The sequence below is a fragment of the Colletes gigas genome, unplaced genomic scaffold (assembly GCF_013123115.1).
Source record: "Colletes gigas isolate AHSC1104 unplaced genomic scaffold, ASM1312311v1 Colletes_gigas_Sc00037, whole genome shotgun sequence".
NCBI lineage: Eukaryota > Metazoa > Arthropoda > Insecta > Hymenoptera > Colletidae > Colletes > Colletes gigas.
The window spans coordinates 1607494-1632670 of NW_025106666.1; the positions used below are offsets into that span (position 1 = coordinate 1607494).

A 25177-nucleotide genomic window follows, 5' to 3' on the forward strand; every position below is an offset into this window, starting at 1 on the left:
CTTACCGAAAATCTAATTAGGTGTCTAAATTTTTCGACAGAAAAAAAAATTTCAAATCGTTCTGGAAAAATTATTTTCGGTTGCGAGGGTCAATTACAATCAGTTTTGGTGAATAGACGTATCCTCGAAATCCTGCGCATTTTCGAGATAAAAATTCAGTACGGGCGGAACTTTAAACGTTAATAACTTTTTAACAAAGCCTCCATCAACAAATTGGTATTCTTAATTTTCGTCTTATTTTGGCCTCCAGAATCCCCCATTAAAATTTTTCCTAGTGGTGGCCGAACACCCTGTATAATTTCGAGTAAATAGTTACGTAGATAGTTACTCGACGATCATTTTTTTATTCAAATTGCTTATTGTGATAATAATTACTGGTCATATGCAATGTCCGTCAATGACGAATGACTACGCTAATGAAAGTTTATTCACCCAACAACGTTGCTCGAATCAAAATAAACGGTCAAACGAATAAAAATGTATTCGTCGTGTACTGACTAACAAGTTATTCGATATTTTTATTCGTTATTAGTTAATTAAATGCAACGATGCTTGATACTGAGCTCATTAATTCTTATTATATAAATACGGTACTAAACAAATTTCAAATTGTGCAAAAGACGGTTGAAGAATATATCTGACCCTGGTGAGACCTAACCTAACAATTTCTGTAACTATAGGTTTTCGAGATGATCCCATTTATTTGCTGTTGGTATTCTGTGTGTTTCGAGTTCCTCTTTCGAAGCAGTCTTCTGATAGAAGCGTTATCGTTCGGTTCTGATGCAGCTAACGCGTTAACAAACATATTGAAACGAGTCGAAACGCGACCACGCGAGGGAACGGTTCGGTTCCCCGTCACTCGTTCGACCATAATGTACATACATACGCCTTCGTTGTTTAAGCCTTTGCACTCCTATCGAACGAATACTACGAGCTGCCTAACGCTCAATTAATTGTAACACACACCGAACGATATCGTAGAGCTTTACGAATTAATTAGGGATAATCGAACGTAACAATTACAAACAATTCCGTAATCTTCGTCGTTCAGATCGTGCCAGTTTCATCGTATAGGGACATTTTTCTTTTTCCTCGGTTGACGAGACGATGAATTTTTTAAGCTAACACAGTTATACGTCACGATAATCAAACGAATCCGAACAAACGCAATTCGTTCATTGTCCTATCTTTTCTTCTTCTTTTTTTTCGTAATGTCTAGCCTATCGTTATGAAAGAATAGAATTTTATCGACTAATAAGAATAACGATAATAATTACGACACTGTGCGATCGAGCAAACCGACGATCGGTTGTCGATACACAGAACGATCGAGTAACGAAAAACGAACGCTCGATCGTGAAATATATCACTTTTACTATTAATCGTTTGAACTAGAACGTTATAGTTTTGTACGTTATGTAAATAACAATAACGATATTTTCTATATTAATCGTACTGTATTCCTCGTACTATTTACGATCGCACCAGTGCAAAGGGTTGGAAGCCTGCGGAGAACGCGCGATGATGAACGATGTATTATTTAGTTACGTTTTTTCGAAGTTTAGAGAGAATGCAGGAGACGGCACTGAATGTTAAATAATGTTGCGTTGAATTCTTCAACCCACGTACGTTTGTTAACAATATTTTTAGTTTAAGCGACGTTTTGTTTAACTCGTTAACTGGGCCATTTCTCTACTGGAAGTAAGACTAGATTACTGAGAGTTACTAGTAACCTATACGACTATATTACTAGTAATTATGTAGTAGTAATATGTTTCGCTATATTATTATTATTTATTAGTAACCTGCTTGACCTGGATTATTAACAATTATTAGTAATTTGTCTAATTTGATTACTGATAGTTACTAATAACCTATAGTATCGGATTACTTGTAATTATTAGTAATCTGTATAACTAGATTACTGATAATTACTAATAATCTATATCACTGGATGGCTAATAGTTACTAGTAACCTATACAACTGTATTACTAGTAATTAGTAGTAATATGTTTCGTTAGATTATTATTATTTATTAGTAACCTGCATGACCTGGATTATTAACAATTATTAGTGATTTGCCTAATTTGATTACTGATAGTTACTAATAACCTATAGTATCGGATTACTTGTAATTATTAGTAATCTGTGTAACTAGATTACTGATAATTACTAATAATCTATATCGCTGGATGGCTAATAGTTACTAGTAATCTACATGACCAGATTAATAACAGTTACTAGTAATCCACACGACTAAATTATTAATAAGTTATTGTTACTCTGTATGTATAAATTACTAGTATTCAGATTAACGAGTCTATGTTGCTAGTAATCTGACTAATATTTACTTTCTAACTACCTAGCGAGCCGAAGCACTGAATGTAAATAATATTGGACCGATATCGCCATTTTGTTGCGTTTCCCTGACTCGAATATTTACGTTTGAAAAAGGGAATGAAGAAATGTCTCCTGCCTGCGGAAACACGAATGGAAATTTTTTAAGTTGCGACGATTGTGATGGGTGATTAATTGTCGATTCGTTCGAGTTTACGTTTATAAGGATATTTTTAAGATACATCGTTGAACGCGGGAATAGACAGGGGGCCTAATTTACGGGATTCTTCGACGAAGACTTGGTCGGTTTTGTAACATATCGAGCTTGTCTTTTCGACTGCCTTAACATTCATCGATTCTTCGCTCCCATGCGTCGTTTCTCGTTCGACTAATCGACTTTAGCGATTAAGTATCAGCCACGGAACAAACTGAACGTCCCAATTACGGACGATTACAACAAATAATAAATTTATTCGAAATTTAACACACTGCAAATTTATTTCTCTTCCCCTTCCTTTTCATGCAGAAAGATAACATTCTAATGCCTAATAACTACAACAACTGGAACAACAAAAATAGCACTCCAAATATTTTAGTTGATATTTTGTTGATTTAATGAAGAAACCAGTCGAATTCTAAGTACATGCTAAAAATTTGAATATGGTTTTTTTACCCTAGTCGCAAGACTCATCGATTAAATCACCCGTGAACTCATCCATCAAGTTGCCTCTTTTTTTTTATCCCCGAGTCGACACGAGCGATAACGAGACCCGAGGCGAGAATAAAAAGAGGAGTGGACTGATTACTTCTTCCTGCGTAGAGAGATCGACACGACGATCGAGATACCGTGACACGAAGCGCAAATATTCGTAATCCGTGAAATATCACGGGCCCGTTCTAAAACGAGCCACGCGCGGCGGCTGTTTGCATCCGGATTATGTATTCATAGGATTATGCGAGCCCTCTGAAGGGCGATCGTGTCGACAACCCCTTCGTCGATCATCAGAAATCATTCCAACGAAAGCTGCGTTCCAGATTTCTGCCATTGTGCATCGATATATGCAACTTCGAATTATTTATACACAGTGAAAACTCGATAAATGTCACTAGTCCGGGTCCGGTCAGGAACACTTATGGAAGAGGAGAATCGTTTTTCGAATTTGATTGTAGTTTGCCGACGCACAGTGTGCCCAGCAATGGACAAAAATCAAAAAACTAAAATCCATGTTTTATAAATTCTTATATCCCAAAATGTTAATAAAGGAACGTAGATTTTAACACTATCCATAACTTTTACTGAATTTACCAATTTGTTGTGGAAAATTATGCCAGAAATGTATTGCAATTTTTGGTGCATTTTCTTAAACATGTGCTATTTACCGAAAATTTGTGTTTTTAATTTGATTTTTGCAAGTTGCGTACATTATTATAGTACCTTCCAAACTGCTAAACAATCTTTTTACAATATTAATAATTGGTCCCAATTTTGTATGTTAAATGTTTATCAACTTTGAATTGAGTTTAAAAAAAAATGCCAAAAAATACCTCGATGATTTTTTACATATTAATTTAGAACACATTAAACTTTAATTCAACGCCAATTTTAGCTGACCGAATTTGTCCGAAACAGAGAAAATGATCAAAATCATTATTGCAATTACTGATACCTGCTCCGAATCAGAATCGGAATTAATCTAATAAAAATGTTCTTTTATTTATTTACAAGATAAGAAACTGTATCTGTATCTATTTTATATTTTAATTAGAAAGGAATAAAGGAAAAACATTAGACAGATACAAAGTTATGATTTTCTTCCCAAACACCCATATACATACTTGAAATGATCGCTACGATATTTCAGGCACTTCCTCTAAGCCAATCAAAAAACTTTTCGAACAAAAGTTACACAGCAATCACTTGACAAGAAATTGCAATAGTAGAAATTAGCAAACCAATTTTTATGTAACAAAAAATCAAGGTCGATTCAATTTTTTTTAACAAAAATGTATAATTTTTGTGCATCACTTGATGCATCTTTGTATTCTCTTTAAAAAAGTGTCAGAGGTCTTAGGTCGAAAATTAACTAGTTTAGAAGCTATGATTTTTGTTCTCAATTCCCATTTTCGCGACACACTGTGCAACCCCTCGAACATAGAAAGAGTCAGTAAAAGAAGAAAGAGGTATTGAAAATCGGATTTATCGCCCCAGTTTAAATATCCGATACACATTACATTTCTGAAAATATTTCAGTTTGCACAAAATTTGAAATTGTGTATCAAAACGTGTTCAATTTCGAGTAAAATGTCTCGGTGGAGTTAGAGAAAGGTATTTAATGGCACCTTCAAAACATGTACAGTGAGTCACAGTCAAAATCCTACACCACGTATGAAAATATGTTTCATTCGAAAAAAGAAGTTTAGAAATGATTTGAAAAAAAAATAAGGCAGACATATTATTGTAAATATATCGATATTTGTTGTATAATAATGACAAAAGAAATGAATATTGCTTAATATAAAAAAAATAAAGTTACTATAATACGTTGCAGAAAACATCTCACAGCTAAAATCGTACACATTAAGAATATTGTTTTATATTTAAATTATATTAAAAATTAGTACTTTGTAGAGTATCCTCGGCTGCATTTTACGGCATGTAACTTTTTCAGCATTGATTTTACTAAGTTTTGTGTAAAATCGCGTTCAATTTTTCTTCATTTTTCTTGCAATGCCTTTTTTAAATCATTTTTATTAGAAATCGTATGTTTTGTAATCCTTACTTCTAATTCATGCGAAATATTCTCAATTACGTTTAGGTCGGGCGACTGGAAAAGTGTATTGATAACTTTTGTGCAGTTATATAATTGCCACATTTTGGCAATATGCGACGTATGTTTTGGGTCATTATCACTATAAAATTTAAAACAAATCAAAATTCCTAATTTTTCGACACTGCTTTTAAAATTCTTTTTTAAAGTATCCAAATAATCAAATTTGTCCATGTTCCCTTCAATAAATTGCAAATTTCCTGTTCCAGTAGCTGATATACACCCTCAAACCATCACTGACCCACCTCCATGTTTAATATTAGGATTCATATTTTTTATTTTAAATTCTTCATTAGGTTTATGCCATACAGTAACTTTGCCATCGGAATGAAAAAGATTAAATTTGCTTTCGTCGGCAAAATAACTTCTTTCCAAAAACTAAAATCCTTAGTTAGATACCGTCTCGCAATCTCCAGTATCCTTTTCTTATTTTTATCGTTCACAAATGGTTTATTTCTTGCTGTACGCCCGTGAAAATCATTCTTTCTCAGTACTCTTCTTACAGTTTTTGGATTAACAGATTTTTGCAAATATTTTTCCACTTCGTTAGACAATTTAGGTGCACTCAGCTGTAATTTTTCTTTGACTTTTCTAACTATCCATCGCTCATCGTACGCATTAAATTTTTTGCTCGGTGCTGTTCTTAATTTATTTGTAATTCTATTTTCTTCTTTATAGTGTTTAATAATGTATTAAGCAGTGCTAATACTTCTACCAATAATTTTTGCAATTTCTCGATAGCTTTTCTCGTTTTGAAAGTTCTTCGCAACAATTTCTCGGGCCTCTAGTGTCGTCTGCTTCATTTTTACTTTTATTACGATTTATTTCCTTCGATGCAATACCATGTCTACTAGCAAGCTAAAACAATGTGTTCTTCTTTTGCTTAACGTTCTTCCTTTCTTTTCGGGGATTCCTGGAGGAGAATACCAGATAGGAGAATAGCGTATGATTTTAGCTGTGAGATGTTTTCTGCATCGTATTATAGTAACTTTATTTTTGTTATGTTAAGCAATATTCATTTCTTTTGTCATTATTACACAATAAATACAGATATATTTAAAATATTTGTCTGCCTTATTTTTTTTCAAATCATCGTCAAACTTCTTTTTTCGAATGAAACATATTTTCATATGTGGTGTACGATTTTGGCTGTGACTCACTGTACGTACTCGAATCTTCGCAAGGTTGGTGGATAGTACATTTATCGACCAGAGGTAGCTAACGAAACCTCCTATCTCATAAGTGTTGCAGTTTTTGATCACTTACGGAACAGCTCCTACTCGATAAATGTACCCAGCACCTCGACCCGTCGTTCTTTGATGTTTCCGAAGATAGAAAAGGACAGCACAAGAAGGATAAACAAAGAGAGAAAAACTCGCAAATACAATATTTAATTCAATATTATGCTACCAAATAAAACATAAATAACTTTTTCTGTACAGTAGTGTGATCACACTGACAGGGGCATTTAAACGAAGGTGATGAAGGCAATAAAGGTTTTTAAAGAAAGTCGCTACGGTTTCGGTTACACTTCGTCTCACTGGTTCAAGGGGAATCCCCCTAGTGGTGGAGATAAAAATGTATCATTTACAAAACAGCTCTTGAGGACATTTATCGAGTTTTCACTGTATCTTAAAAACCGTCCAGTATTTGCGCCTAACATTTAATATGTACGTATCAAAAGGGATCGCTTTACTATCGTTCTGCAAAGTCGCGTTAAAATCCGTTCTAAGTGACAAGAAAATTACACAATTCATCTTCTGGACTAAAGTTCCAATTCCTCTTCTTCCATCACAAAAAATTTCTATGGCCGATCTTCCGTTCCATCTTCTCTGGTTCATAATCTAAAAAGTACAAGCAAAAGTTTCGAATCGACACATAAACTAAGGACAATACTTATCCACGTTGCAATATTTCTCGACGAGGGGTTAAAGATCGTCGAAAGTGCATCAAATATGTCTCTTCTGCATCTTGGTGGACACCTTCTCAGGTGCACGACAGTGAATCAGGTGCAGTGAACGCCTGCCAGCAACGACGAAACTGGAATCGTCCCACGCGAAAAGGACGCCAGGCTGGCCCTGTTGTTGTGACGGAGATAAGTTAAGCCCTCTTCTTGTCGCCACTTCGAGCGTCGAAAATGCTGTTTTCTCACAAAACGCCGGCAACAATGCCACCAAAGACGACGGGAACGTCGACGACGACAGGGCTAGGCCCGCGTAAGCGGATTATCCCTAACTGTAGAAAGCGATACTCTCCTATACACCAACGCCGCTACCGACCGTGATACACCAGCACCAGTATCCGTCGTCTCCTTTATTGTCAGCGATCGTTCAAAGCCATTCTCCTCATTTTCATCTTAGCCCGCTTCTTCCTCCTCTTGGCTCTCATTCCGGGGATTACCAGCATCGTACATTCTACCGTGTGTAATCGCTATCTCCTCGAGATCTTCCTCGAGATCGCCCGGAGGAAGTTCATTCTTTTCTTTATCGTATTCCTATTTATCTTTTTTTCTCGACATTTTTTTCCCTCCAACTCCTTTGTGCACACCGAGGATGTAATTCTGGACACGATTCGCGGATAATCGTAAAATACTTGAAAGATACTTGAACTGGACAAACGATACACATATGATAACGTAGAGGAGAAAAAAAGAGAAAAGATAGGGACAGGCAATGTTGAACAAGCAAAATATTAGAGGTTAAGTCGATCCCACTTCATAGGTTCTGTAACACACATATGCTCTCCCTAACCAATCGAGACTTGGGACTTGAACACTTTAATCTCTGCTTGTTCGAAGGCTTCCCCTCTTCGAGCCTTCAAAACCCGCACTTCCGTCAAGCATTCTTCAAAACTCTTCCACTTTGCGAGGCGAAGAAACTTCCAACTGTATAGAGTTGTCGTCCTTGGATCCTAAAACAAATATACAAAAGATTAAAAAATGTTTACTTGTGACACAATTCGCAAAAATTAAATTTTGTGCTACATAGAACGATTCGACGGTTGTACGTAGAAGTCGAAGAAAAACGAAAGCTACCATGCAAGGGAGGAAAAACGTCGCAAAAGGTGGAGACAAAGGGGGAGTGGGTGAAAACTTGAACCTACAAACAGGAAAAAAGAAGCAGAGAGAGGGACCATTGTGCGTCGTCCCTGTCTCTTTTGCAATTTAAACAGACGATACCGCGAGCATGCACAAACACACAGACGCGTTCGAATACTGTGGAAATCATTGGCTCGTAAATACAATCGAGGGGGGCAGGGGTTGGATCCGTGGCCACCCGGCGTTGGGATTGGCTAATTAAAGCGCAGAGGGGCAAGGGTGACGTCACTGGGCGTGCACGAGCTACGATTGGCCATTAGGAAGGGAGGAAACTACCCCGAAGGGGGTGATCCCCTCCAGGGATCTGTAGGGTGTGTGCAAAGTCGGGAGCACGGGGCGGAAGGGAGGAAGGGAGGATGCTCGCGAACTAGTAAAAGGGACAAAGAGACGCGAGAGGAAAGGCGGTGCTTTCGCATAGTTAATCGATAACATCTCGTCCCCGTGCTATTGTCTAGGCCTTTGTCGTGTTGCGAAAAGAAATTGAAACCCTGGAAGTCCTCTATTGGATGAATACTTTTTTCCCCGGGACCAGGACGCGTCAGATGTTTCCGATTCTCCTCCGTTTGGTTATTCTTCAACCATTTTCCCATTCGATTTAGGTCAAAGTAGTGTAAGTATGTACTTATGTAACGCTACATTTACAGACATTGATCGCACATATTTATATCGACACCCGTTATTATTGACGGTTACATTAAAATGCAGTTTCTCTTTTAATCCAAGTATAGTTTGTAAAAGTCAGGCTAAGTGTAGTTTGATATATTCGGATAGAATTTTCTAGAACGGTTCTAGCAGAACACGAACAAATTAAATTCAACCTTAAGAAGTTCATTTTATAAAATATGAATATTATAGCCCTTCAGCATCATCAGAAATACATGAAACACCGTGTACATTGTTACAAAATTTTCTAATTGAAGCGCAAGTACGAATCGCGCTGTACATGCTCAACCGTTCCGAATAATGAGAAACGAAAGTTAGGTTAGGAGAGAAGACAAATGTTCAAAGAATGCGAAAGAATGGTCGCATGGTAATGTTCCATTCTGTACGGCCCTATGAATACCACCATCCGAGGAAGATTTAAATAACAAAAGGAAAGCTATTAGGCTTCCGTCTGGGACGCAAAGACTGCGAAACGTGTAACTGAAAACGACGAAATAGGAAATCGCGAATGCAGTGGGGCGAGAGTCGCCAGAAGAGTCAGGATAATTCAAGGAGGTCACGCACACGCCAGATGGATCCCGTGTTCTCCATTGCTCCGCATGCGTGCACTTGGTTGGACCTCTGCACGATATTTGCAGCTGGCAGACGTGCGTAAGGAACGAACTCCTAGCACGTGCTCTTTCCTTCGGGCGCGTGCACGTAAGTGTTGGCTGACCTGCCTGCCACTCTTCCAGAAGCACGAATTAATGCGCGGAGCTGGAAGAAAGTTGAACCCCATCTGGACACATTAGGTTAAACGCAAGCTGTACCGATACACACGACTTTACAGACTCAAACAATAATTTTTAACTTATTAATCTGTTGGAATATGGAAATTCGAGCATAGGGCTGATCGCGACATCTGTTATCATACAATAGACATTGTATTGGTGCCCATCTAGGCTTTATAAAAGTGCTGTGCACGTTGTCGACTTCTCTGTACAGTCTTGTGTCTGCAGTTAAAGCGAACACGTATTTCTTTGTACATAAAGTATTGTAAATATACAATTGTGATCTTGTCAATTATTTCACCAACCAACGTAACCTATTACACATAATTGATAATCTATTATAAAATTAATAGTGGGACAAATTATACTACAAATTATAGTCGGATTTGCTTGAAATTTACACTCACAAACCTTACCTATTATCAAACTCTTTTGGGTCGTGGAGTTTTCAGTTTGCAGACCTAACCTATTAAAATCTAACTTATTAGGACCTAACCTAATAGGGCCTATTATATATTTTTGAACTTTTGTAGGTTTAGGGGCAATAAATACACAGTAAAATTTTACAAGTAACATTCCTTTTTCGTGAAATATTTTTACGTTTCTCGTGCTTGAAAACCGCAGAATGGGTGCTGTCTTCTATCTGCCCATTCGCGGGTGAAACTGCAACAAATGTCTACCGCGTTACAGACCTGATTGCGTTAAAATAATGCTCCGTGACACAGTGAATTCGCTTCGGCGATCGCGACTATACAGGGTGTTTCACATTGGAAGAATTTCCACTTAATATACGCGAAATAGATCGCTATAGCGATGGGTTTACAAGATTTTGTTTAGACCAGTGTTTCCTAATCTATTTTAGATCACGCCCCGTCTCAACGTAACGCAAAATAATTTCCTAATTGCCTATGAGACCTATACTCCACGTTGAGAGGCACTGATTTAGACGAAAAGGTTAGCCATTACTGGAGGCATAAAAATGACTACAACTCGGTAACAAGGCCCAACAGGGGACACGTTTATACAAACTTTTATCATTGTTATGATGTCCCCTGCCCACCATTGTAGTAATGTATCGCGTGTTATGAAACACTCTGTGGAATCAGCATCCGTACGAGGCGAACCGTTAGCGTCTGGCGACTCGCAGCGTATCAGTGGACAACGTTGTCACCGATGCGCGTGGTCGGCGATCAACGTGACGAGACCTTGCGTGTGCCTTTTACATATAGGATTACGGTATCGATATCGAATTATACGCCGTCTTGAATCGATACCGGTGGAAAAAAACTCGCTCGACGTCTCTCCTCTTTGTGATGGCGGCTGAACGTGTTTCGGGGGGGGGGATCACCCTTCGTCGGCAGTGGCATGGAATCGATTCTTCGGTCGAATCTCCTTCGTCCCAGTTTCAAGGAAACTCGATAAAAATTAAGTTTTTGCGTACAGCGGTACGTGGATCTCGACAAAAAGGCAAACTGATATTTCAACACTGTTTTTAAGGAACATCTTTTAAAATTTTCACTCGTAATTATGTTCTACGCTTAATTTTCTCGATAATACGATAAAAGAAACTAAAACGATAGGATAGATGGAGAGAGGAATAATATGAACCGTTGCGGCACGGAGGCTAAGTTTCTTTTGTGCGGTTTTGCGCCCGTTGCTCCGTTGCCGTCTTCTTGTTGTTGTTCTCGTTGTTGCTCGTCGATGCACGATCACCGTGACCATCGTCCACCACCATTCACGGGGCCAAAGTAACCGTGTAATCGAGCCTCTCCGAGGAAGCTTCTTCCGATCCGCCGTCTTTTTTTTTCCTCCTCGCCTTTCCTATCCCCTCACAATTGGTTCCGGTTTCTTTATCGCGGACGGACTCGCTGCTTCGCGACACAAAGAGTCGTTCGAAGACGAATTCAACGAAACCGTTCGAATAACCATCATCGATACAAAATTAAAATCTGTGGGTTTACCATCTTCCTATAACGTCGACCATCTTTGCCTGATTCGGATGAAATTTTGTTTAGTCGCTTTTTAAAATATCAACTGTAATTACTATTATATTATATAGTGTAAAAGTGATAAGCACGAGTGGAACCTGGTCAATTATTTATATAAAAGACAAAAATTGTAAATAGAATTATAGTTAAAACGCCATTGGAAAACCTAACCTCAAATTCCAAGGTGACGTTTCGGCGTTTCTGAGATCGTAACGAGAACAGTGGGTCGGAAGAGTGTTTCCACACTCGAAAAGTCGTGACACCCGGAGGCAGCTTGTCGCGTCAAAATAAACATCTGCGTCCTCGATCCTTCGAGGACCTCTTCAGAACACTTCGACAGCCTCCGCGAAGAGGTCCTGAAGGGTCAGCTTGCGCAAACAGGATCGGCAAACACAGACGAGACTATTTTACTACTTCCGGCGCGGAGCACGCGTGGAAAGTCAAACAAATGATCGATGTATTGGCCGATTTTCTTTCAACTTTTCCAACCGTAATCCGGGAAAATCGCCCAATATTGATCTACGTTTCAAACCAAACACGGATTCCAAACCGCCGAGTGTCTTCTCGATTTGTCATTCTAAGCGATTATCAAGTGTCGTTATAACGGGCACAAAATTAAATTATCCATTATCTAAACAAATCTATTATAATTTTCTTTAAATTTCACATCTACGCCAAATTTTTCATCGATCAAAATTTACGCAAGTTTATTTCATCGCCGTTTCTGAAGATAATAATTAGTAAAAAAATCAACTTTCTTCTCCTTCAGATTGTTGGCAAAATAAAGTTGTTTATTTGCTTGTGATTCTACCGGGAGAATCGTGGGGAAAAAGTATCCGAAGACGGCACCCTTCACGGCGCCATTTAAACGGTTTAACGTGGGTGTAATTGAAAGGCGCGTAACGGCTGATTACGAGGTCCTAAAGGGGGCCATTCAGCCGCGCGGTACAAAGGTGCGTCGCCCGTCGGAGACAATGACGGCACCGGCTTGATTAAAACGAGAATTAGGGAAATAAAGCTGCCTGCCCTAATTGCGTCTACCAGCTTATCGCCTGCCCTTATGTCGGCTTGACTAGGCTCCAGATTGCCAACTACGATTATCAGACTTGACGTCCTCGCCCTCGTTCAGAACCTGTTTCGACGCATAATCGTACGGGACAGATTTTTGTTCGGGACGAATCCCGGTGTCGCGGGCTCGTCTGGCCGGAAATGCACCCTTTCCAACGAATTCAACCAAATGGACAAACGAAACGTTCCTCCGCGACTCTCGGTTTCGAACTGACGAACACAGAAACCTTTGTTCGTACCATGGACAACCTCCCCAATTAAAATATCAGTCCAAGATATCTTAAAGAAAACACTAGCGCCATCAGCCGCCATTGCTTGGCACGTCTGACACCATCGTGCGTTCTAACAGAATGCAATTTCTCGAGAGGTCAGCATCACAGGATGAAAATCGATTATCGTGGAGACGGTACGTAGGCGGACAGACCAACACCGGCTGCGCTTTACGATCCCGTTCTTCCTCCCCACCGACACACGATATACAAAACGTTAATATCCTGCGACGAGGAGTTAATGGACACGCGGCGCGTAGCTTCCCCGTTACGTAGGTAGGCCCAGATAATATATAGTCGATGTAACGAGGTTATAACCGGGTGCAGAACGCCAACCCGCAACCCCTTTCGTACGTTCTGCGCGCCTCCGTGAGCGGGACGCGTTTAAACGTGACGAGGACAAATTGTGGACGACTCGTCCCTTTCTGCCCTCCCTCGCTCCGTTCGCGTTCCGTCGGGCCCCTCATCCTTCTCGTGATGGATGGTCCTACCAGGTGATGCACCCTCTTGTTAAAAACCCACCCCCGTAGAAATCTCTTCTGTCCCTTTTGCCCCTTTGTCTTGTTTCTTCGTTCGGGTCTCCGATCTCGCGGGATGGAAGGGTGGTCGTTACAGATCGAAGTCGACTTAGTTCTATTCAAACTGTCGTCAATTCTCTCCTCCGTTTTTTCCTTTTTTTCGAAGCTGCCGATGACTCGTGTCCTGAGTGTTTAATCGTCTTCTATTCGTTCCGCTATGAGGGCGGGTTCATGAAAAGATCGTCGTCATCGAACAGCTTGTGCTACTTTCGGTCCTGTTTTGTGAGGCTGGCTGTGATTTTCCCGAGATGCTTCCTTGAAAAAAAAACAGCTGGAATCGAATAGTAAAAATTGGCAACAGTCGTTAAAATGCGCGATTGCCTTGTTAAATAAAGAAAAAAAAGAAAAGACCCGAACACAGTTATACGCCGATGTTAATGTTAAATAAATATTCCAATGATCGACCCCTGACAGAGAGTCCATCTCGAGTTCTACGTCTATGGACTCTGTTCTAGTAGCGACGAGGTTCCGTTGGGTCATAACTCGTTTTTAGCGGAGTAATTTTAGACGTAGGTATGTATCGCGCGGGCGAAAGGATTTCTCGGTAGAAGGTGGCGATGTCGCGGAAAACGGTCGTCGTTTCCCACAAGCGGAAGGAGCGTCGTTAATCGGTCTCGAGCACCAGCAGACATCAGAGACGACTGGCAGGAGAAACAAACAGTACCCGAGCGTACGGTGCCTTTTATTATCGGTGTAAGCGCGGTTTTATTACGACGAAAAACTGTTTGGACTCCCGGTGGCAGGCTTACGCCGTAGACGTCTGAACGCTGCCGCGCATAAAACGACGCTTTGACGAATGCCGACGCGTCCGTTCCACGGCGACTTTGTCGTCTTCTGGCGTCGCACGGTATTTGCACCTAAATAAAAACGGATAAAAACAGACACTGGCTCATGCTGGAAATCGTCCAACGCGCTATTTTTTTTTTCTAATTTTGTTTATAGGATAGTTTATATAAACGTGCCTTAACAGTGCATAGTCGTTCGGCTCGGTCGATGAGTACAAATGGACCTTAAATGAAACGTGCAATTTTGACGCATTGAGCGTAGAAAAGGGTCAGTCGAAAGCAGCGGCTAGTGTCCAGTTCACGAAATTAGGGAGATGGCGAAAATTACCAGTGCGTCCAGCACCGGTAGGCGGTCAGTTTCACTTGGATTTCCTTCGTGAATAGCAAGAGGCTGAACACGGCCGTGTTCCTCCTTTCGTTCCTTTTATCACCGTTCCGGCGGTCTGAAACGTTCGATTCGCGGGGCGGCGTTCCACAAACGTGCATGCACGGCGCAGCTGCAATACTTAATTGACAGAAAGGCAGCGCCACAGGAAGCACCTTGTAAATTTCCCTCCCTCCCCCTGTAATTCGATCAAGAACCCCGTTGACGCGCGACACTGTTGACATTTGGTTATTTTGACGTCAAGCTGAGATCCGTCGATTCTGGTAAAGCTCACGGAGCACGAGCACTCGTAACCCTTCCACTTCTGGGCCCTCCTTTCCGACCACCCGTGGATCCTGCTGCTCGAACCGGCGGGACGAATTGCAACAGAATAACGAATTAACGAATCGCCGTTTTGAAACAATGTTTTGCAACGCGATTCGATAATAACTCGTAACCGGATGATTTCCCTAAATTAAAACATACATTTTACAGTGTTATACGGGATTAAAGATTACCAAGAAGTTTGTTTAAGCAAAATCGTGTCGTTCCGGGGAATTGTTTGTATCATTACTTGTGTCTAGCGAACACGAGCAGTGTTCAATCGAATAGTTCGTAATGCGAATCAAGCTTCGCTAAGATGGCGCTGTTAGTTCCGATAACAACGATGTTTGTTTCAACTCGCGCGTAAGAACGTTAGGTAATTCGCTTTCAGAATCGAACAGAGGTTAGAAAACCGGCTAAATAAAGATTCTGTTACGTTACCTGGTCGAAGACGATCCAGGGGCCACGAGCTCGTTCGAATTTGTGTAGGACACGCCCCCACTGCCGAAAGTCTATCCTCGAGACGTGCCGGGTGTGAAATTTAGCACCTAGAAGACAGTTATGAGGCGCATAGAGGATCCCAAGATGCGTTTCGCTAAACCGCTAATTTCACAGTCGTTTAAACGACGATAACTCATCGAGATTTACTACGCGGGCGCCGCACCAGGCTTGACATCATATTCCATTAGACTGGAGGCACCGACCGACGAACTTCGCGATTTTACGAGCTCCTCGGCGTCCGCGGACGAAACTGCGTTTCGTGACCGACCGGCACACTTTTCACGTGATCGCACATAACCTCTACCGATGACACGTTACGCCTGCGCGGTGGTCAATTTGTTAAAGGCTCGTTTTCACGACTTCCGCAACTGTTTTTACGTATGTTCTGTTCGATGTCATTCCTAGACTGAATGTTTATGCAAATACATATGTGTTTTTATAGAAAACGGGGATTACAAGTTACGATACGACTTTTAAATACTGGGAACAATTGTCGACCGAATTCTACCATTAATCTGAATGTTTTCAATTCATGATATACAATATAAATTACGTTTTTTCTATAATGAGATAAATAAATGTTAGTTTTATTTTATAATTTACGACGTTCCATAGTGTTTGCTCGAGGATCAAACGGGACAGAGCACCTGGTGAAGAAAATAAAAGAAATCGGACAGTGGAAACGATGATCCAGTTATTCGCGGCGAATCGACGTCTCCCCTCGAACGTTCGCGTAAAATCGCTGCCCGTCCGTTTCTAAATGATACAAAAGTCGCAGTCCTTCTCTTTGATGGGTGCAACGGAAGCGGAACCGACATTTGCATCGGCGTGGAATCGTGCCACTGGGCCTTTCCATCGACAAACCCACACGAAAAAGCAGAGAGAAACAGGTCTGAAAGTCCGTCTTATTTTACTTTTCCATAAATGCGCAAAACGTTGGCCAGATCTGTCAGAGCTGTCGTTAAAGGAACCGACAGCGGCACAATGAGACCTTTCGTATCCTCTTACGCATGCGAATTACACGGATCAGGGACCAACAATGACCATCCATCACATTTGTGTAGTCCACGCAGCCACGTTGAACGTGCTTTTGAAAAATTGCGTTACTTCGATCACTCGTGATCGAGACCGAAATATTTCCGTTCGGACCGACGACAGACTTTTATTGGTAACCATTTCGAAGGAGCATCGACATGTTGACTGTCATGGTGGTCATTTGTGACCGGTACTTAAAACTTGCAACATGTTGCAATGCAGTATACCATGACAGAATTCTAATACACGTAAAATTGCAATTAACGCTACTTTAACTTTATTTAAAACACTACATCCGAGCTATTCAAATTCAGTAATACAACTGATGTCGTCGAATCGACAATTTTCCATTCGCTTTGTCCCCCAGTATCCAGCTACAAAAGTCGATGGGACTTGGTAGGTACCTGTTCCTACCTCGGAGTCGAGAAATCATGCATCGCGAGCGACAAAACTGTCGTTTTATTTACCATTCAAGCTCCTCCGTCGAGGAGTAGCCGAATAAGAGCAACGTCTCGAGAAAAGGTAGGAAATGAAAGGCGACGAGCTGCGAGCAATGGCGTGACGGGAAGTCGTTTCGTCAATGGCCACCGTGTATAGACGTCTCCGACAATAAAATCCAAGGGAGAACCCCCTTCGATCTGGCCCATACGAACGTTCTCGAGGTGTAAATGGCACGAAATGGTATTAAAGGGACTCTCTACCTGCCGGACACTTATTCAGCCGAGTCGTCTACGCTATTTCTGTCTTTTTCTTTTCGCTCTCAGCGAGATTGAAACGTAACGTTGACGCATCGGGGCCCCATTCACGGGGACAACAAGACCCAGGGCACGTTGGCGCCCTTTCCAGGAACTTATTCTCCTCTCTGGGACCCTCTCTTTCTTTTCCTGTTCATTCACGCTCGCCCCGTGGTCATTCTTCGCGATCTCCTTTTCCTTTTCTCGGATCTTTTCGTCTCGATGATCGACGCGACTCCCGAGTATATCGGGACCGAACGACTTCGTCGTGTAAACGGGAATGTATCAGAAACGGTCCCGGAATGTACGTAATCGACGGAAATTACGGCTCCCGAGTCTTCGAATGAAAAGGCAACAGCTCTTGATGCGGAATCGGGAAAAAATGATCATCACGACTTTACCGTGAAATAAATGATTCGAGCACGGGAGTCAGGTATCGAGCTACAGCATGGAATTCGGTTTTCAGGCTGTGTTAAAAATTCGTATAGTTTCTAACCCCAGTTATTATACATTAGCAAAGCTCTCGATGATTGTCGTTTGTCTACCATTTTTATTTTTAAACTGACAAAGTACGAGCGATATTACGAATCAATTCCCGGCTATAACAGTGAAAATATATCCGTTCGCCATAGATCAAGAGGATCCCCTGTCGGTAAACAGGATAGCGTTACAGATTCCTTAAAAGAGATCCTACTACCCTCAAGCTGAATGCCAGCCAAGAGGGGCAGAGGCGAAAACAGAATGGACCGAATTGGAGCCGGGATACGGAATCAGAGGATTAGCCGGGCCGAATGCCTCTCCTCCGTGGTTTTCCTTTCTCGTCCTTCCTGCTTCGAGCGTATGCCTATCCGCCTTCCAAACTCAGAGGATCAAAGGTGAACGGCCCAAAGAGGACGCTAATCTGGCGGGTACATGCGTGCTGGCATATCTCGTCGTGTGTGCTTTACCCTCCCCCGCCACACGGCATTATAACATCGTGTGGGAGGGCCCTGTTTACACCTAAGCAACGTAACGACGATTCAGGAAATTCTATAAGTCGTGAAATCGAGCCCATTAGCCGGGCTCCCCTTACCGATTCTCGCTACCGTATGTGTCTATCATCAATAATTTTCTAACAAAGCCTCAATCAACAAATTGGTATTCTTGATTTTCGTCTTATTTTGGCCTCTAAAATCTCGCATTAAAATTTTACATGCCGGATAATTGGACTATATCTACATATGAAGTAATAAGAACGAGGAATACATAATGTATACAGGAATGTATAATCACAGATCACTGGCCAGACAATATTTCTGGTAAAGAATTTTTTTTCTCAAAAGTGTATAGGATTTCGGGGGCATATGTATTCATCGATAATTATTATAATTGACCCTCGCAACCGAAAATAATTTTTTCAGATCTATTTAAAATTTTTTTTTCGACAAAAAATTTAAGCACCTACCCTGTCGATTTTTCTTAAAAATTCGTTTTTGATTTTTAATAATTTTGTTTGCCGCCCAATAAAAAAGTTGTCTAATACTTTTTGTAGGTACTCATGAGCTCAACTTCCGAAAAAAGTTTAATTGAAATATATTCACTATTGTAGGAGTTGTGGTTGTTTGAAAATTGGACCTATTATATGGGGTTTTTCTCACTTTACGGGGTCAAGGAACAACTTTTCCAACATTTTCATAATTTCTACATATTCTCCACTAAAATACACGTTATTTGCCTATTTAAACATTAGAATCCTTCAATCCGTTCAGAAGTTATGATGTTTTAAAGATATGCATTTTTGGACTGACATTTCTGGCCTGAAATTATATTTTCGGTGAGGAATTTTTTTTTCGAAAATGGTTAGGAATTCGGGGGTATGGCTAATCATCAAAAATGAGTGCAATTGACCCCCGCAACCGAAAATAATTTTTCCAGACGATTTGAAATTTTTCAATTTTATCGAAAAATTTGTCCACCTACACGAATTTTTTTCTAGAAAGTGCATAACATTTCAGGGGTATGTGTATTCACAAAAAATGATTGTACTTGACCTCTGCAACCAAAATTAATTTCTTTAAAACGATTTAGAATTTTGGAATTTTGTCAAAAAATATTGTATCATCCTTTCTCTAGGGTTTTTGTTAGTCGTGTAAAGTTTTATATTTTTTTTTGGTCTTGTGTTACAGAAAATGTCCACTGTTTAATTGGATGTTTTCAGGGAGAAAACGGTAACGACGTTTGACGTATGTCGCGCTCCGTAGAGTGGAGAAGCAAAGAGGCGCGAGACCGTTCACGAGCATTAATAAAAATTTCACTGGTCGATGCCCACGGACCATGGATCCCGGTGAGCGTGCGCAACGCGTGGTGGAGGAAACAGAGTCGGAACGTTGAGCAGGTAACTCTTTCGATTCGGAAAGGGCACCCCAGATCTTTCCGGGCCGTCAGCTCGACGGGGTACATCGTTGCCCCCTTTTTATTTTGATTTATTCGACGTTAACTCGCTTTGACGCCCGTTGGCCCGTGGCTCTGAATACCACCCAGGACTCAACGGGGATCTAAAACAGTGATACAGAACGGTTCTGCTTCTTTGCGCTGGGGTTCTGCATTCTTCCTCGAACGTCATTGGGAAAATGTGCTTCTGGGTGTATTCTACTCTGTAGGTTAATTTTTTAGTTGCTATTTGGAATTTTTTTTAAGACCATAAAAACATTATCGTATCGGGATTCGTGGCATAATTCTCACCTATGTTTAAGGAGTATACAAAATTTTTTCATGAAAAAATATTTGAAATTGTCGAAGATACAGTTAGTTTAATAACGCTCCTCTAATAACTGTAGGTACCATGAACGAGAATATTCGTAATAATTTAGATGTACTTTGATAATAGTAACAATTGATTAAAAAAAAGAGATGCAATAGTGTAAAGTATAAAGTGTTAAAGGTACGGTAGCATTCGAAGCAGGTTGTCCGTAATGAAATTCCGTTCTAAGCGGTGAAGGGAGGGACGAAAACATTTCGTGCACCGCATACGACTTAATATTCTCACGTTCTATTTTTTTCTAACGAACAGTCGAGAAAAAAATTCGTAACCCCGAAAAAAGGCGACAGGTTTAGCCTTTCTCCTGTGTCACGGCGACCGATAAGTGGTAATTGATTTCACGCCCCTTGATTTACGACCCCAGGCGACACAGAATCGAGCTTTTGGGGTAAAAGTCGGTCGAATCCAACCCCATCGTTCCTCGTATCTTAACACTCGCATCGACATGTGTTACCCCTTCTGCTCCCGTACTGGAGGGAGGCAGGCCACGAATTTCCATCTTTATCGGCAAAAATGTGACGAGCTCTTTTATGGAACACGTCACGCCTCTGACTCGAATTCACGAAGATCGATCTTTCGTTCTAATCTCTTTTTTCGCACTACGTGGTATTTCGCGTTCATATCTCGATATTACGCACAATATCTTTTCTCTATTTATTTTTTATTTTTTGAAGTAAAGCGATCAATATCGACGCACGGTGCATAAAATATTACAATACACAAGTTCTCATATTTAATTATATTTCATTTGAATATTCGAACGGCTGGCACATTTAATGTAGCCCTAACCTTATTAGCGAATTCGTTAAATAAATATACGTAAATTGTTCCGAGCGAAAATGGAAAACGTTCCGGTTCAACCGTAGACCGAGAAAAGAAACGACCGGCGAAGAACGCGGAGTCAATCCAAGCGAAAGAAATCGATGATCGTCGAAGACGGATCGCTTACAACGATCTTGTCGTGTTCAAAGGGAACCGACAACAGCGACATCCTTCGTGGGACGAGCGTTTCGAGACGTCGAGTGTCCGCCTCCAGAGAAGAAATTTCGTCGATACTATCTTTCGTCAGGCGCGACGAATACTTTATTCTTTTTTCTTCTCCTTCCGGGGACTCGAGTTCGAGCGGATCTCGTCCTGGCAAAAAGAAAGTAACGGAGAAACGAAGCGAAGCGTGGCGTCTCGGAATAATGGACGATCGATTTCTACTGATTTCTTGCACCGTAAAACACGAGTCTTCTCGCTGTTCCCTGTCGACCGTCCTGCTATGAGCGTACAAAGAACGCCGAACGAAACGATTCGCTTGTCCGTGAACCGTACGATTTTTGGGAAAGTGTAATCATACATAAAACAGAACAATATACTCGTGTTACAATTCGTAAATATAAATCATAAATATCTTTTTGGCAAACAATTTCCAAACGTAAGTTTACATGAATATTTTTCGTCTATTTGGCTTCAGTCTATTTGGTATCATATATGTACATACACAGATCATGCCAAACCCGATATACAATAATATTGAGATTCCTATTTTTCGACGACTCTTAAACCACTATCGAATACGAATGTCACGTGATTCGAGAAACGAATAATAATAATAATAGCAGCTACAATTGAAAGTTCTATTGTTCTTATTAGAAAAACCTATAGAACGACGACAGGCAACTTCGAAGGCGTTTAGAAAATATATTAAGCTCGAAACTAACCCCTTTCACACGTCTAACGTCAATACGTCAGCGAACGAGAGACGGCGCTTAAGCCGATTCCGAGCAGGCAGACGGGCCTCGGTTTTATTTACCCGTTTCGGAATAATGCGAAGGCGCTATACGTGCGACAAGTCGGTCGAAATCGTGGATTATTCCGTACATGGGAAAAGCAAACACGTCGTCGGTCACCGGAGCGTGTAATAATGGACTGTGTACAGAAAGTGGAACCGTGTAATTTATTTGGTATAAACACACATGCGTTGGACCGATTTCGATGTTCTTACGCGACCTAACCTCCTTCAGATTTTCATTAGTCCCGTTTACAGTTACTGTGCGGGTACGTTTTCACGTGGCGACGAACTATCGCGACAGTATAGCGGATTTTCAACTACTTATATGCAGGTCAGTGTTGCACAACATTTAATTAGTTCTAAAATGGCGTAAAATAAAGTAATTTCAGCATCTATTCGTATTATTTATGACGCGATAGAGACGTATCAGAAAAATTTGACGCTGAAACATTGGCCTGGTTTTCTTTCTGAACACGAATTTGCTACTCTCTTTTGACGCAGTTAATTGTAATGGAAGGTATGACCCTTTTAAAGTGTGTAAAAAAATAACCTAATTCTAAGGTAACGGCAGTGGAAATAACCTAAATCTGTGATAACGGTGTCAGACAAGTTCCCGGAACCAATCTAATACAGTCATTCTTTTTATTTCAAAATTATTATTCTCCTTACTACCGTTGTTAGATTAGATGTGTCAGATTTCGATTAATTTTAACATAATTTGAAACAATCATCTCTCTGAATATGTATAGTTAATTGTGTCAAACAGGAATAACATGTTGGCGTTCAGTGGTACATCGAAGAAACATAGATGTTTTAAAATTCTAACGAATGATTCGTTGTCAAATTAACCCGTCGTATCTTTCGAAGAATCGAAAGGGCGGAGTACCAGGCGCGATTTAAAAGATTTTCAGGAGTCTCATTAATCGCAGACTGCGGAGGATGAGTAGGCGTCCCTGTTTTTGTCGGTGGGTCGAGCCCTAAATTCATCGAGCACGCTTTATCGGGGAAAATTCAATTATAATGAACGTGGACGCAGGCGCCGCGACGTTCGCGTCGGCCATTGCTACATCACCATGGATACCAGGGAGGAGACGAAGAGGAGACTGAACGACGAACCGGTATCGATCGTCGCCACACTGGACGTTCGTCTCGCGGAATTCTATCCGCTACACTATCGCGAATTCTCTTCTTCTTTTGCCTCTCTGCCGTTTAATCTCGCGATTCCGGCGAATATCGTTAATCGTTGCTGCACCATCTAGCCGCTTCAGTTCGAAGCAACGCCCCTCGTCGCTTTCAAGTCGAGCTACGAGTACATAACGAATTTTTCCTCGTTATAAATATTCAAACGATCGAAGATTATCGAATTCTGGATAATTTTACTCAAAATTTACTCGGCATGATAATATTTATGTTTTTCGAAAAATTTGAGGCAAATTTTACGATTACTTTTTTTTCATACAAATTTGTAAGGGCCTCTGACATCAACAATTATCGGCTATTATTTCGGCTCGGAGAAATCCAAGATCCTCGGGGACCTCAGACGCGTCGCGACCAGTTTTGTTCGGGCGAGAAAAAAAAAAGCAGAGCGCCTCCATCGACGCCTCTCTCGTCGAGCAACGTGCACGGGAGTAGGTATACGACTCAATTCAACTCGAGTCATTTTACACGGCTCGAAATAAATCCCTATTCCACGGGCATTCAATCGAAAACGACACCGAGAAAACGGGTGAAGAGAGACAGAAGGATAGCGATGGCGCGCAGAGGGAGAGGAACGCTCACGTCGGTATAATCCGACCTCTGTTTGCACATGTTTTACATCGACGCCCCGTCTGTTTGCAGACAGTAAATTATGTCGTACAATAACGGGGGCACCCCTTTTGGCATTCTCACTCGCGGATTATAAAACGGAAAAAAGGGAAAAACCATCCTCGTTGCTCTTTTATCGACGAGAATCATTGTCGCGATTCTTTCGTTTCCTTTCCTTTCGTCGGCGCAAGGATTCTCTTATTGTACGAATATATATTTATTTTTATCTTGAGTATCCGAAAAAAGTAGGTTCAAAAATTAAAATACAACTGCAATCTATACCTATTTACCTGTCATTTATTGTATAATATAATTCACGGAATAAGCAAACGTTATTACTGTTTTGAATATCGTAGTTTTTTATAAACGTAATCGTCGGTCGGGAATAAGTTCTGAAAGTGCAGTCAATGCGGTTTGCAGGCTTGCCAACGCACGATTTGCGAAATTGCTCGAACGTTCTCGAAGAGGAAGTAGCCGGGGAAAGATTGAAGGGAGGCAATGTTCCACAACACACGGACGTCGTTGTATAATGTTTTGCGTCGTAGGAATAAAAAGAAGGAAACGTCACGATCGTGCGGTCGGGATTCTGCGGTTGGTCTTACGATATTCGCAGACGTGGAGAGACCGCAAAGACAATCGAAATGATTCTCGAACGTTCATCTGGACTCTTACCGCGAGCGGATGCGAACCGTTAGCTTCGTCGTGAATTCCATTATTTTCTCCATCGGAAAAAAACTTGAAACTTCCGATGTACCAGGGTATTCGATGATTAAGCAGATAAAAAAAATGACGATGTTTTTATATGTACCAGTTAAAATGAAGTTCGTAAAAATCAAATGTTATTAATATCGAATTTTTAAACTTTTACCGTAATAAGATTTTTTTGATTAAATACATTTTAGTTTCGAATTTAAGTTCTCTAATAATCTGGTAGTTTGCAGTCGTTCACCTCGTCGTGAAAATGAAAAGAGGAGAAAGTACGTTGAGGGAAGAAGCCCGGTAATGCTTTTTTATTCCGCGAGGCGGCCCTACAATCGCGGAATGATGCTGAAAGCGCGACGAGCCGGGCATAATAGAGACGTCTCGCCGGTTCTAACGTACGTGACGTGTAATTAAACGCAGTGGCGCCGATTCGCAGAGTCGCGTGGATCCGCAACGGATCCCCCGTGATGCCGGCAATTACCGAGGGTTTAATACGGAGCTAAGGCTACGCGACAGTGCTCAAAGGTCGGCCCGTTCACAGAGGAGGCCGTGCCGTCCCCTGTCCACCCCCTGGTGCACTGAATGCCTGCCGATTCACCCGGGGGCCACGTGTCCCATCGCTTCGAAATATTCATATCCTGCCTCCGCTCGAGGACGGAGACCGTTCGTGAGTGTGTATAATGTGCCAAAGTTAAAGAACTGGCGCGTGAATTTCATAAAACAATCTAGGGACGCTTGGGGTTCCTACTTTTT

General features: G+C 41.0%; 1 pseudogene; it reads left to right on the forward strand.

The window, feature by feature from the left end:
* Nucleotides 1–14698: 14698 nt before the first annotated feature.
* LOC122402587 lies at nucleotides 14699–22080 on the forward strand (annotated as a pseudogene).
* The last annotated feature ends 3097 nt before the right edge of the window (nucleotides 22081–25177 follow it).